The sequence below is a fragment of the Alosa pseudoharengus genome, unplaced genomic scaffold (assembly GCF_046254945.1).
Source record: "Alosa pseudoharengus isolate Yale_2024_CS ecotype anadromous, Long Island Sound unplaced genomic scaffold, YU_APseudo_1.1 YU_APseudo_1.1_scf_19, whole genome shotgun sequence".
NCBI classification, from domain to species: domain Eukaryota; kingdom Metazoa; phylum Chordata; class Actinopteri; order Clupeiformes; family Clupeidae; genus Alosa; species Alosa pseudoharengus.
In genome coordinates, this window is record NW_027468657.1 from 25,779,562 (window position 1) to 25,795,018 (window position 15,457).

Genomic DNA, 15,457 nt, shown 5'->3' on the forward strand with positions numbered 1-15,457 from the left:
GGCGGATAGGGTCACTCGTGCGCAGGCGGGCTACTCCCAAGCTTGGGCCCCTATGTGCTTCTGCTTTTAACCGCCGGCAGGCCGCAAACGCCCGGTCCCACGCCACGGTCGCCGCTCTGGGGAGGGTGGACTTAAACAGGGTGAGTCGGTGGCCACCTTGCTGGTGGAGGCCTTCCCAGCAATGTTGGATGACATTCATGCCTAACACGCCATACGTAGGAGGTAGGTAACTATCCTCTACTATGACTACTCCCTTACCCAAGATGGAGGTCCCCCCCACTTCAAAATCTAGCAGAGCATACCCAACATAGGGAAGGGCAAGTCCATTAGCGGCTTTTAGGGTTAGCCAGGGAACATCGATAGCCTGCTTCATCACAACATCCCCCAGATGATGCTGGAGGAGGCCCTGACTAAATAATGTCACTTGTGACCCTGTATCAAGGATGCATGGAATGCGCTTACCTTGAATCAGGACCTCGACCTCAGGGCACTCTCCTACCAGGGCAGTTCTCATTGGGGCCTCAGTGGGCAATCCACCATCAGCAGCAGATGAGACTCTCCGCAGGTTAGCTGGATCACGAGGAAAGCAGTCTCGTAACATATGGCCTGCTTGTCCACATCTCAGGCAGATGGGCCGTCCCTGGTTGTCCCACTGTGGCGTCCTAGGCCTGCGTCTAGGGCGGGCTCCACCTGGATTATTGTTACTGCCGGTATGAGTATACTCCACTTGTTGAGGGGTCATCTCTGGGGCCACCCGCTGTGCTCGCAGCTCGGTTAGCAAGGAGGACTTTAAGTCAGTCACCTGAGCTCGTAGCTCATCTGCCAGTTCGGTCCGCAGTGCCTCTTTAAGACTGCTCCAGTCCCTCAGAGTGTCACCTGAAGTGGGAGCCATGGGCTGAGGTGGGCTGTTGTATGTGCGACGGGTGTCCACCTCTCTCTGGGACTGGGCCTGTTCAGTCTCTCTCTCCATGGCCTTAGCCTCCTTACAGGCTTCTTCAAAGGTCAGGTCAGTTTCCCTACGCACTCGTCTCTGCAGTTCGGTTTGCACGGGCCCGGGCTGCAATCCAAGCACCAACTGACTCCTGAGCATTTCATCGTCCGACCCGGCTGCAGGCTCCCTACGTCGCCACCTGGAATGAGACTCACGCAGACGCAGAATGAATGGCCCCACCCCTTCCCCTGCAAGTTGCTGGCATTTAAAAAATTGGGCTCTGATCTGGCTTATGCTTATGTTATCACTATATAGATTTTTAAGAGCAGCGAAGATCTTACTAGCCGTATCTCTCTGATCCTCTGGTAACAATAATATCTCTCTTTTAGCCTCACCCTGAAGTGCGGCTAGCACAAAATCCACTTGTTGCGCTGTTGACAATGTCTGAGCTCTAAGATACACTTCCATCTGGTTATGCCATTCTGCTAAGGGCTGACTATTCTTCTCACCATACTTGGGGACCCAAGGCCCACCCAAAAACCACGGCACCATCATAGTGTTATTAATTACAGGCCCAGCTCCCCCAGCTACATCAGCCTCCTCCTGATCAGTCATGGTTTTGTGTCTTATGAGAGGTCCTGCCAACTAACGCCAAATTTTGTCGTAGCCTTTACTCCACCAATGACAGGTTCGGACCTCTCGGAGACACAATACCAGACTGAGATAATAATTAACAATGTTAGTTTATTGTACAAAGAGCATGGTCCAACAACACACAATAACAGGACAGGCAGGCTGGTAGAATAGCTAAACCAGAACAGACATTCGGCACCCCTCCTCACAAGGCCCAGGTTGAACAGACTACCACGATAGCACAACCCCCAGATGAGCCCAAAAAAAATAATAATAAACAGCGATTCTAAACTGATACTACACATATGACTGATGCAACCCAACAAGTTACTTCACCCATCCCAATACACATCAAAGAAATGCCCCCCACTTCACTTTCAATGCATTCACACATGGGATCAGTTTCCCCACAGTAAATAAAGGCCACAACACCCAATAGAGATCACAGCAAGCAATAGAGATCACAGCAAGCAATAGAGATCACAACAAGCCACACATTAGATAACACATCACATCATATGTCCAGCAATCAGTTCGCACTCAGCATAACACAGTCAAATAATTCCTCCCATTAACCATTTCACAGTTGTGCAAGACTGGAGGAAGCCACGGGCAGTTCAATGGATGGTGAGAGGGCTTACCGCGATTCTGTCCATGCCCACCGCTGAAGCTGCACGCTGTTGAAGCCACGCACACACATAGAGTATCGTTGGTCGGCGGCTTTCCCCCTCGCCGACCAAAAAAAACAAAAACAAAATCAACGTGTCCAACACGGGAAGAGCCGCGCCGAGCTTTGAACGAAGGCAGCGAATCCAATTGCCAGCGCCGCCACACTCACTAGCTTGCTCCACAGGTACGCTCTGATGTAAACAATGCGGCCCGTTCTCCCCTGGTCAGCCGTCGCTCCCTCTCCGTCTCCAATCACACCTCGAAGCAGACAAAAAGAACAGCACTCACAAACATGCAGAGCAAAGGCCAGCGCACTCACTCATAATAAGGGAGAATGGGTTACTTTCCTTTTGCTGGAGTTTAACATGCCTCTCCTCCGATAGCCGTTCCCCTCCGTTCAGGCAACGCGATTCCAACGTAGCGATCTCCTTTTGAAACAGGAACAACTTTCAAGGCCCAAACAGCTAAACCCTGGCCCATTCACACAAATTAGAGTAGCAGTAATAACTTCCCTTGAGTCGGCGTGTAACACGCATCCTCTCAGCCAGCACGCAGTAAACCAGTCTCGTTCCACTCAGCTGTGCCTCCAGACACGCGTCATCAGGTAAGCCACCCTCTGCTCCCGACCTCCGCTGCCCTATAAAAAGCATTTCCCTCCCAATTGCTTCAATAAGCAATCAACCCGTGAGTCCCCCAGTCCAATCAGCCAATTCATTCCATTACGGCGGAATAGTCCACAGCAGTCCAGGGCCGACGTGACAGTCCAGGGCCGATTGGAACAGACACACCCACCCCAAACTAGAGACATAACCAAGCATCACATAACATTCAGAACCGATTGTGACATGCTTACACAATACAATATATGAAATAGGTATTAAGGAGATTAAATTTAAAAAGAAACATGACTTACAAAGCTCCTCTGTTCGCTGCACGTTGAGGGCTGGTGTGGGGGTGGAGGGAGTTGAGGAGGGACTGCCATTCCTGGCCCATAGTGAGGTGGGCGGTGTGCGAGAGGGGGAAAAAATTTATTAAATGGTAGTCATCATTGATAATACACATGGGGCCTTTCTATTCACTAATATTTCAGAGATCAGTCCCTACCTTGAGTAACTCTCCGTATGTTAAATGCGGGTGCAGGTGCAGGGAGTTGAGGTGGTGAAGAGTGTTGCGGTCCTGCCCCATGGTGAGGTGCTAAGGGAGAGAAATGGTTGTGATCTGTTAACCATGGTAGGCTGAGAGCTACAGGGCCAAACAATGGCAAACAAAAACAAATCTCTGGTCATACTGGACATGAATTTGTATGTTTCAACATTTTGGTATGCACTATCTATATCAACTCCATGAATGGATTGACATTGAAATCAATGTTTTCAATACAATCTGATAATAATGAATGAACTTTTCAGGCAATATTGCATGAATGCAGATGTTTTAACTGACAAAATATTTGGCTGAGATTTATGTAATGTCTGAAGTATGCAGAAAATCCGAGATGGTAATGCAGATGCAATCTGTTGATTTGAAATAGAGTGACTACTGCTGTGTTAATATAGATGGGGCCACTGTATTCAATTTTATTTCAGAGATCAGTCTTTACCTTAACAGTTTTCTCCAGGTTGAGGGGTAGTGACTGCTGCCTGGCACTCGGCAAGATGGTGGAGCTGGAGGAATAAATACAAGGAGAGGGGAATGTCTTTAGCACTAAGAATGTTAACCATATCTCTAATATTAATATTATGATTTAGTTATTTCAATGTTAAGAGATTATTACTTACTTTGCCAGTGCAATTGGCTTAGGTTTGAGGCTTCAACTGATATACCAGGCGAGTTGGAAGGTACCTCAGAGATGCAAAGTCACCATTTACTGGCTCTTCTTCACTCTCATCAGAGTCCCCGAAACGATGGCTGTTAAATAACCATATCATTATGGTTATTGCAATCCCAAAATTTCCAAATATACATATAGTTCAAGCATCTCTGGTCTATTTTGGAATGCTACGGGAATGTGTTCACATTACATTTTAACAACCCAGAAAGTATCTTCATCAAGCGAACCCAACAGAGGCAATCGTAACGTTAGATGGTAGAATCCAGCCGATAAAAGTTGACGCTGCAGAACAAACAAAATAGAAGATGGGGACCAAGTTCCATACAGTTAAGTTACATTAGCATAATAAATCACAAACAGACGCCAATACCCATTAGTTGTCTGAACCGACTTAAACAGTGATTAAAATGCCGAGGCTTTCATTACAAAGATGGCAGGACACTAAAGTTACGTATGAGACCAAACTTGGCAAAATGCAAACGTTAATGCACAGCTAGCTAGAAGCTAGGGCTAAACCATTATCAGTGAGTCAACATGCTAAAGTTGTAGGTAGCTTTCATAGCAGACGAGTGCTTCACTGACTTCATTGACTGAAATACCAGTGCCAATGTATCAGCTTAATCAAGGATTGCATCGCAAACGTGATCTCAAACATATATATGTATAATAGACATTAGCAATAACTTATGCAATTGCGCCTAGCAGCATGCTAGCTAGCAGCTGTATGCCGCTAGCATAGTAGCACTATGGACTATGGACAACAGCAACACATTAAAACAAACAAGACCAGACTAACGTTAAATAACAATGTGTGTTTTTTAAATCACACTACCATAACATATTCTGCCGAAATTGCTAACCCATTTTAAATCAAATAGGCTACAGACTCATATGAGCATCACAGCTAACAATAACGTTAACTTAGCCTGTTGCTCAAAATTACAAACGTCTGCACTAACGTTAATCCTAATATCAAACAACGTCATTACAATCAATAAACATGATAAGTAAGTTTTAAGTATAAAACCACAAAGGCCAATGTTTAGCTATTGTGAATGTCGCAATATATTAATAAATATAACTTACTCGAGAGGGTTCAGCGCAACCGTGTCCCAGCAAAGAAAATATCCACTAGTATGACTCTTCTCGGCTCTTGGTGTACAGTCATGTTCAACCGTTACAGTACAGGCGCGTCCGCGCCCGCGGATCCGACATGGGTCCACTCAGGACCCGCTGTTTGACAGTAGAATTTACGGAGCCGCCTGGAGGCGGAGCTGATCCTCTGTGCGGCACCAAAACGAATGCGACAGTTACGCGGGTTTGGCGACTTGAAGGCGGATCCGCCTAGGAGTCTACTGCTGTGTGGGGAGATTATTGTATTGCAAGATTTACGATGTTATTGTTCTTTGACCTTGTTCCGTACCCTGACTTCGATTCTTGGACCTGAGCTTTTGGATTATTTGCCTTACTGTACCTGTGAAACTGTGTATGACCTGGATTGTGTTAATAAATTTTGCCACTGGATTTGCCCTTTGTGTCTATACTTCTAAAAGTCTTCTCCGCATCTGAGTCGTATTCATCACAGCAGCACTGCTCAATCAACATAATACACTTCCACATTTGAGCTTGGCTTTAAATAGCAGCCATTGTCTGCTTCTTTGCGGCCTGACTTCTCGGAGTGTACCCCCCTTTAGATCACTGGTTGTTGACAGGTAAGCTTGGGTTTTTGGCCATATGATTGGTCCCAGAATTTAATGTTTCATTAATTTATGTAATAGGTTCCTATTGTCGGCGCTGAACCCCAGGCAAACATTCCGCCACTTCCCCCTGTTTAAGCCTTGGTTGTCCTGATCAGGTGCGTAGTGATGGGGACGAGACCGCCTATGCCGAGTCCGAGACGAGACCGAGTCTTTGAAGGGTCGAGACCGAGTCGAGACCGAGTCCGTTGGTTTTCAAATACAGTCGAGTCCAAGTCAAGACCGAGTCTTTGAGGAAGCAAGTCCGAGTCGAGACCGAGTCCTTTAGGAGTCGAGACCGAGTCGAGACCAAGACCATGAAAACATGTCAGTTTTCATATTCATGATTTAATATCACCCCAATTAATAATCAACAGTTAGGCCCAGGCTTGGAATTTCACCATTTTAGGGGCAAGGCCACTTGGCCTTCAGTTGGGCATATTTGGTGGGGGGCACAAAGGCCACATGTCAGGGCACAAGGCCAAAGTTAACTATACAGTAGTAGGCTATAAAAATAATCAAAGTTGTATTTAGCCTATTCACAGCAGCAGACCTGCATCACTGTATGAAACATTACAAAAACATGAAACATGACATATTACATAGAACTGTAAATCATCTGATCATCTCATATTTAAATGTCTAGGCTATATTTAATATTTATTTTATATTTGGCCTGTTATGGAATCATGTATTGAACAATTTAAGCACAGCTCAGCTTTAAGAAACTCAAATAGCCTAGATGCATGCTTAGCATTTTTTGATCATTAAGACTCCTTTCACAAACTCTTACTCAGCTGTATATCCTCTGATTTTAATATTTACCTATATCTAGGCAATAAGTAACATTTATTTTGTATTTGGCCTGTTATGAAATCATGAAGAACGATTTAAACACATTTTGAAACCTAACGACCAAAGTTGGAGACATGAATGTAGACCTTGCTGCAGATTACATTTTTAATTTAACCGGAATACTCTGGAACGGCTTACTGTACAGGGGACTGCTTTATTTCTGGTAAGGTCTGCTGTTTATTCTGATATATGGTTTGTCATGTGTTGAACTAAGGGTTCGTGAAGTATTCCACCGAGATGAATGGGTAGGGGAGATGGGTATAGCACCTTATGTAGACGTTATGATTAAATTTAATTATATTATTTACTTTTCTCGCGAACCGTTCACCACAGCAATTAGCGGCTTACATCGTTTAAAAGCTGAGAAAAAGCTCTTTCATGTGATGTGATACATGTGTCTGTGTGATGAGTAGGCTTAAAGCGATGGTTCGGAGTAATTTCACCCTAGGGTCCTTTGCACCATGACCCCGAGCCAAACACCCTCCCAGAACCTTTTTTCCCTTGGTCGAACCCTGGTCGAGTAACGAGGCTTTTCCCAAATCACGGAAGAAACGTTGACGCAGCGGTTTAGTAGCAGATAATCAGGCAAGTCTTATTTAAATAAACTCCTGGTGCACTTACAAACTTTCTAATGCCTCGTTATTGGACTAAATGTCATAGTTGTACTACTGCAGAAGTTTTGTAGCATTCAGGGCATTATTAGTGGGGTAATTTACGAGATAAAAGTTGGTTCCATCATGACTGCAGAACGTCATTAGTTTCTGACGGCGCTTCTCGACCAGGGCTCGACCAAGGGAAAAAAGGTTCTGGGAGGGTGTTTGGCTCGGGGTCATGGTGCAAAGAACCCTAGGGTAAACTGAGAAGAATGGGTGAGTTTGGACGCACTTTCTGTCATGCCATGCGCTGTCATTTTCTCCACTGTGTAAGACTGAATTAGTTTGCGCTGTGATGCTAAGATTATTTTGACAGGCTATAGGCTAAATAAAAATCGCTATTAAACGGACGCAAAGCAGAATATTGAAAGAAGGGGGCACCAAGGCCAACGCAAGGGGCAATGACGTGGCCGCCGTGAAATTTCATTTTCATTTTTTTTTATATGAACCTAAAAAAATGCGCTGGTCTCGAGGACTCGGTCTGAAATTACGAGTCCTTCTCCTCCCACTGTGGTCCGAGACCGAGTCAAGACCGAGTCTTTGAAGGAACAAGTCCGAGTCGAGTCCGAGAAAGCAGAAATCGGTCTCGAGACCGGTCTCGAGTCCGAGACCGGACTCGAGTACTACATCACTGCAGGTGCGTTTTATGATCAGGTGTGTTTTATCTTGCATGCACGCATTGCTTTCTTGTGTTTTGATGGTTTTAGTATTTTAATCTGCCGATCGTTAACAGGAAGGCTTGGTGCGACGATGACTGGGTGAAAGACGATCTTTCTTAGAGATGGTTAGCCTGACGTAGTCATACTCAAGTTCGGAATGGCACCCAGGCTAAGAGATGGTAGCCTACAAGGTAATATTCACTCATTGTTATGGAACGCACTGAATGCCTGTTCTATGTATTTACTGCAATATGTGATGTTAATATTGGCTCCGTTTGCTTTTAGGAAGAACTTTAGGTTCTAGAAGGTCTTTATGTGGTCGGATAGAGTGTCCAGAATGAATTTCATCAAGCCAGTACCTTTCAGGAAATGTTGCTGCTGCAGCTGGCATCTTTAGGGGAAAGTCCGTAGGAGTCGATTGCCGAGTGTGGAGTAACACGCTCTCGAAATTCACAATTTCGTCGCTTTTTTTTTTTTTTTCCAAAAAATTTCAATTTCTTTCGAAATTGAAATGAAGTTGTATGCAACAAACCCTAGCTTACTAACAGGTTGGATTTTTGAAATGTGACGTGATGTCGTGCAACGACATGATGCAATCGACTCCTACAGACTCTCATTCTGGAGACTCTATCCGACCACATAAAGACCTTGGGATACTTCGGCTGGCTTTAGGGACCCTCTACTCACTACCACATAAGTGTAATGTTGTTTGGAACTGTAGAAGAGGTATAAAAATAGCGTTTTTGTAGCGGCAAAACGACATGCCCTGGTCACTTCCAGGCTAACGAGTTTTGACTAAAAATGGTAAAATCGAACTTTATGAAAACAAATCCGAATGACATTTTGATGTCAACTCAACGTATGTACTCCCAACCATCCATAAATTGATCTAAAGTGCATTTTACTCCGTATAATTATGACAGCCGCGCAGCGAAGCGGCGGTCATATAGGTTTAGTCAGATTTTTTTTTTTTTTTTTTCGCATGGCCAAATTTCCGTCAAGGATTCCCGGGACACTGAAAGACCGGGGTACACGAAACTTGGTGGACATGTAACCCCACATGGATAGCATGGAACCATCGTTTTACATTTTGATCTGTAGCCCCCCCGCTGGACTGGACCCCCGAAAGGAGGGTAGGGCAGACACAGTTTTCTGTGAATATCTCGAGAACCGTAGGGTTTAGGAGGACCACCTTTTTTTGTATGTTGATCTCTCTGGCTCAGAACTGCAGAACTGCACGAAATTGAATCATTATGACACCCTCTGAATGCATGCCTAGTTTCATGGACTTTCATCCATGGGGGGGCCATACAATAAATTAATTTATGTGTAATTTAGTGACCATACACCAACAGAGTTTTCTGTGAATATCTTGAAAACCGTAGGGCCTACAGTAGGATTTTTGTTACTGCATTGTTGTTGCATATGTTTGCTTCCAGGGGTCATGTTAACCCATTCCATATACACATGTGCATAAACAAATATTCACACACACACATACATTCACAGTAATCATATGTATGACACTTACACACACATACACACACACACACACACACACACACATAAACACGTACACTCTCACATGCACACAATTCAAGAATTTCTCAGAGTTATGAACAGGCAAGATGGGGGTAGGGTTGTATAAAATGTATTTTACATGTGAAATCTATGAACTAATCATGTTTTGGTACTTGTTGTCTAGCAGATACCAGTGAGAATTGAGTGTGCATAATGCAATTCAGTGAGACACTTAGAATCATATATGCCTTTCACCTTTTGTTTTTAGCCAGCAGCCAGACCAGCAGATACCCTGACTTGAATTACTGAAGCTAAGCAGGCTTAGTTAGTACTTGGTGGAAGTGGTGTTGGTGGCTTGCCAGTAGGTGGCACTCTTCCCTTTGGCCAAAAGTCACCAAACAAATATCAATCCCAATGTCCTATTGCAGTGACAGGGACACTGTACTGCAGATGTTTTCCTCCATTCATGTTTTTGCATGAATGTTAAATTGAGGTTCTGACTCACCATGGTTGTTAAAGACAAAGAGTAGGTGGTTCCCTGATTTGCTTTATTTATGTACACATACATAAAGACACACACACATAAAACACACACACACGTAAACACACACACATTACACATGCACACACATACATACACATACACACACACGTAAACACACACACATTACACATGCACACACATACATACACATAAACACACACACACACACACACCCATACAAACACACCTACATACACACACACACACACACACACAAAACGTTTTAAACTATTAATTAAAAACGATTAACAACCTAACAACCACCATAGCAGCCAACATGATTACCCTAGCAACCAGCATAGCAACCACTTTATTTAGCATAGCAACAACCATATCTACCATAGCAAAACCACAGTAAAAGTAGATGTAAAATACATGCCAATCGTCCTCTGTACCCACCCGCTGCAGTAGACCATAGTATGTGAGGATGCGCTCCACAACACAGCTGTAAATGGAAGCAAGGACTGAGGTGTCAAGGCCAACATGCTTCCAAGTCTGCACCAGGTATGTCGCCAGCGGCCTCTCACCATTAAAGCGGGGCAACTTCACACTGGGGCGCCATTCTGCCGCTGTCACACCGGGGGCAGGCCGGTTTCCATCACTCCTGAGTGGAGTGGTTTACAGTGGCGGGATGCTGCCATTAGCCCAGATCTCCTTTTCCTGTGGCCGAGGGCGGGCTTCTTCATTGCGGTCGCGCTGCAGGTTGGCTCCGTCTGCTGGGCCCAGCAGGTGGCCATTGGCGAGCGCGCTGTCAGAGAGCCGTCTTGGAAGGAGACTCATCATCGCCAGGGCTTCGGGTGCAGCCTTCTCCTCCCGTCTAGTGGGGGTCGACATCCCACTTCTGACACCAGTGTAACAAACCACAATGTTTATCGCAGAATTGATTTATTGGTTCAACACACTCAAACACATGAACACCCTATGCCGGGCCAGCTCCGGCGCTTATGCCCCTGTAATGCACATCTGCTTCAGGCTGTGCTGACAGCACACACTGGTTGACCCTGGTACCAAGCACTCTAGCAAATAGCACACAGCCACCACTGTCATGACAGTGCATCAACACAACCAACATTGCAGGTAATCAAATACCAACATGTATAAACGCATTGCACAGCATTATGGGAGTTCAGTTCTGAACCAGCTAGGCTTGGTTTGTTACAATATGTATATTTCAGATTTAGATAATGATAATAATCATGGAGGGAATAGACCCCGCCGGGGCTACAATGGGTTAGCAGCTCATTGTGGCAGTAGCCCAGGCTTCACTAAGCTATGGGCTGCACCCTACTAAGCTACAGTACGACATAATGAAAAAATACCCCTAGAGTCAGCGAGAGCAGGGGCGGAAGATGACTCACTTGTGATACACATGGTTACTGACCCTGGAACGAATTTGATTACGAGTAAGGAAAACATGTTTGTGGAAGCCACTAGTTCAGAGAAAACTGAGAAAAAGCTGCAGATGTGTGAGTGTGGTTGGCAGAAGGTTACAAGTCTAAAGGGCCTGAAAATTCATCAAGGGAAAAAGAAGTGCTTGGTAGAGGGAACACAGGGTCCCCGCATTGATAGCTATTTCTTAAGAAGTGCATCAAGTCAGTCGGTTGAAGTCCAGCGACAGGAAGAAACCCACAGTTCGCAGGACATCAGTACCCCTGTTGTTGAGGTAAGTTCTAGCACTGAGGCAGAGAGAGAGGCCAGTCAGCCAAGGAGGGAGAAGATTAATGGTCATAGGCCTGGGGTTAGATGGCCAGGCGCAGCAGAATGTAGAATGTGGGAAGATGTTAATAGTGATTTGGTCAGTATCCTGGGTCAGCTCAAGGCGACGGCTGAAAGCAAATTAGAGAAAATGGGAGACATTATTTATAGCTATGGTAAGGAAAGATTTGGGACTATTGAGAGAAGGACAAAACGGCTACATGAGGTAGTTAAATCTAGGCGCCAGCAGGAGATAGATAAACTTATCAAGGAGAGGAGGCAGCTTAAGAAGCAGTGGAGAAAAGCTACAGATGATGAGAAGGAAGGTATTGACTGTCTACAGGCAGATGTGAGGGAGCGGTTAGTAGTGCTAAGAAGAGCTGAAAATATTAGGAAAAATAGGAAGAAGAAATCACGAGCCCGACTAGCATTCTATAAAGACCCATTTAAGTTTGTTAAGTCTTTATTCGTAATGCAGAAGAGTGGTAGTCTTTTGGAACCTAAGCAGAAGCTTGAGGAGTATTTAGAGGGAGTGCACAAAGATAGGGAGAGGTTCAGGGAGATGGTACTTCCTGCTGATATCCCACCTATTGGTGAATTAAGTAGCCAATGCGACGATAGTCCACCAAGGTGGAAAGAGGTGCAAGAAGTAATAAAACGTGCAAGGGCCTCTTCAGCCCCGGGACCTAATGGAGTGCCCTACCGGTTGTATAAGAGTGCACCAGATGTTTTAAGATTTTTATGGCAATTAATGAAGATAGTTTGGAAAAAGCAGAGTATTCCCAAGGCTTGGCGGAGGGCTGGGGGAATATTTATTCCCAAAGAAAAGGACGCAGTGGAGATTAATCAATTTAGGCCAATTAGTCTACTGAATGTTGAAGGGAAGGTTTTCTTTAGTGTGGTGGCACGGAGACTGACAAATTACCTTGAAAGGAATAAACTAATTGATACCACGGTGCAAAAAGCTGGAATTCCTGGCTTCTCTGGGTGCTTAGAGCATACCAGCATGATTTGGCACCAAATTCAATTAGCAAAGCGTGAAAAGAGAGACCTGCACGTTGTGTTCTTGGATTTGGCTAATGCTTTTGGGTCTGTGCCGCATAGTCTGTTGTGGGAGGCCTTTGATTATTTCAGAATCCCAGGTAGCATTAAAAGCCTAGTAAAAGCATACTTTCTGGATATTCAATTATGTTTTACTACAGCTGATTACACCACAGGTTGGCAACAACTTGAGATAGGAATCATGGCCGGATGTACCATCTCCCCACTTGCTTTTACAATGGCAATGGAGGTCATAATTAGGGCCTCAAAATGGGTAGTGGGCGGGGAGAAGTTGCAGGGAGGGCCACGCCTCCCCCCGATTCGGGCTTTCATGGACGACATGACAACCTTGACGACAACCGTTCCATGCACCAACAGGTTGCTGGGTAAGTTAAATAGTAATCTGCAATGGGCCAGAATGAAGGTGAAACCAAGTAAGTCTAGGAGTCTCTCAATTATTAAAGGGAAGGTAACAGATAAGAAGTTTGCTATAAATAAGGAGGTGATTCCCACAGTTCTGGAGAAACCAGTGAAGAGCCTGGGAAGGTGGTATGATGCAAGCCTTAGTGATAAATCACAGGTTGAAGACTTGAGACAGGTCACTAGGCAAGGTATTGCAAAAATTGACAAGTCGGGGTGCCAGGTAAGCTCAAGCTGTGGTGTTTGCAGTTTGGTTTGTTGCCTCGGCTAATGTGGCCATTGACAGTTTATGAAGTTCCTCTGTCAAAGGTAGAGAGGTTGGAAAAAATGATCAACTCCTTTGTCAGAAAATGGCTCGGAGTCCCACGCTGCTTAAGCAGTGTAGCCTTGTATGGGAAGGGTATTGTAGAGTTGCCAATATCTAGTCTGACAGAGGAATTTAAGTGTGCTAAGGCTAGATTGGAATTGACTCTTACTCAGCCCAAGGACCCAGTGGTGAGGAAAGTTGCACCCTCAGTTAATGCAGGGAGGAAGTGGAACCCAGAGCAGGCAGTTAAGCAAGCTCAATCAGCATTGAAGCATAGAGATATAATGGGCCATGTGCAGCACGGGCGGGGGGGGTCTAGGGGTGGGTGCAAGTAAACCCTTGTGGAGTAAGGCTTCTGCAGGAGAAAAGAGGAAAATGGTAGTGGAGGAAATGCATAGACAGGAGGAGGCTGTAAGATGTACTAAGGCAGTGTCGCAGGCAAAACAAGGGCAGTGGGTGAACTGGGAAGAGGTGGAAAAAAGACAGATTAAATGGAAAGATCTATGGGGCATGGAAGCTAGTAAGATCAGATTTATGTTAGGTGCTACATATGATGTGCTCCCATCTCCCAAGAATTTAAATCAATGGTTTGGTGAGGATGATAAATGCATACTTTGCTCGTGTGTGGGCAGTCTCCACCATATCCTATCAGGATGCAAGGTAAGTCTCACCCAGGGGCGGTATACGTGGCGTCATAACCAGGTATTGAAATGTCTGGCAGCGGCAATAGAGGATAAAAGAAGAGAAGTCAATTCATTAGCAGCTAGTAAAGGGGTAAGGCAAATTAACTTTGTACGTCAGGGGGATAAACCTTGTTCCGCGAAGGCCAGGTGCAAAACCGGCCAGTTGAAAAATGGGGCGGGCTGGGAAATGAAGGTTGATCTTGGCCAGCAGATGGCGGTACCTCCACATATAGTGAGTACTAAGCTACGTCCTGACGTAATTCTATGGTCGGATTCAGAGAAGATAGTTTACTTCATTGAACTCACTGTTCCTTGGGAAGACAGTGGAAGTGGCCAATGAGCTGAAGAGAGCTAAATATACTAAAATAGCAGAGGAGGCAGCTAAGCGAGGTTGGAGTGCACGATTAAGGCCTATTGAAATCGGTGCACGTGGGTTTGTGGCCAGATCTGCTATTGGCTTGCTGTCTGAATTGGGCATTTGTGGTCGAAGTCTAAGGCAGGTGGTTAGTAACATGTCCTTAGCAGCAGAACGGGCAAGCGAATGGTTGTGGGTAAGGAGAAGTTACCCTTCCTGGGGCGCAAGCTAAGGTAAGCTAACTGGCTCATTTGTTTTGGTCGTGGGTAAGGAGAAGTTACCCTTCCTGGGGCGCAAGCTAAGGTAAGCTAACTGGCTCATTTGTTTTGGTGGTGGGTAAGGAGAAGTTACCCTTCCTGGGGCGCAAGCTAAGGTAAGCTAACTGACTCATTTGTTTTGTGTTTGTGATGGACTGTGCCTAGGTTGATGGTACTTGGCTAAGGTTCTTTATGGTTTATGGTTCAGTCCACATCAACGGGACGGACCGACCTAGCCAACTTAAACCATGCCTAGGTTGGTTAAGGGTATTTGGATGCTTGTTGTGGTAATATGGGGCAGCATGGGGCGTAAGCTAACTGCTAACTGCTGGCTAATTTGTTTTGTGTTTGGGATCGGGCCTAAGATAATGGGCTAAGCTAACTGGCTAATTTGTTTTGTGTTTGTGATGGGCTGTGCCTAGGGTGATGGTACTTGGCTAAGGTTCTTTATGGTTTATGGTTCAGTCCACATCAACGGGACGGACCGACCCAGCCAACTTAGACCATGCCTGGGCTGGTTAAGAGTATTTTGAGTATTGGATATTTCAATGTGGTAATATGGTGGTAGCATGGAGGGGAGTGTCTCCAGGACGCTGGTTTCACTGTTAAGCCTTCATGAGGTGTCGTGGGCCTAACTTAACGAAACATCGGTGAATGAGGGTGCCCA

The 15,457-nt window shown here is 45.3% G+C and overlaps 2 long non-coding RNA genes across 3 annotated transcripts; both read right to left on the bottom strand.

The window, feature by feature from the left end:
• Positions 1-3,126: 3,126 nt before the first annotated feature.
• LOC143132532 (uncharacterized) lies at positions 3,127-3,868 on the bottom strand. Its single transcript, XR_012988326.1, has 3 exons — positions 3,834-3,868; positions 3,338-3,427; positions 3,127-3,217 (listed from the first exon to the last, which is right to left on the bottom strand). It is a non-coding gene; the product is annotated as an uncharacterized LOC143132532 (long non-coding RNA).
• LOC143132533 (uncharacterized) lies at positions 3,864-5,368 on the bottom strand. Of its 2 annotated transcripts, none has more exons than XR_012988327.1 (4): positions 5,151-5,368; positions 4,255-4,346; positions 4,012-4,141; positions 3,864-3,897 (listed from the first exon to the last, which is right to left on the bottom strand). It is a non-coding gene; the product is annotated as an uncharacterized LOC143132533 (long non-coding RNA). The 2 variants fall into 2 exon arrangements; XR_012988328.1 differs by lacking the exon at positions 5,151-5,368 and adding an exon at positions 4,647-4,800.
• Positions 5,369-15,457: the final 10,089 nt, after the last annotated feature.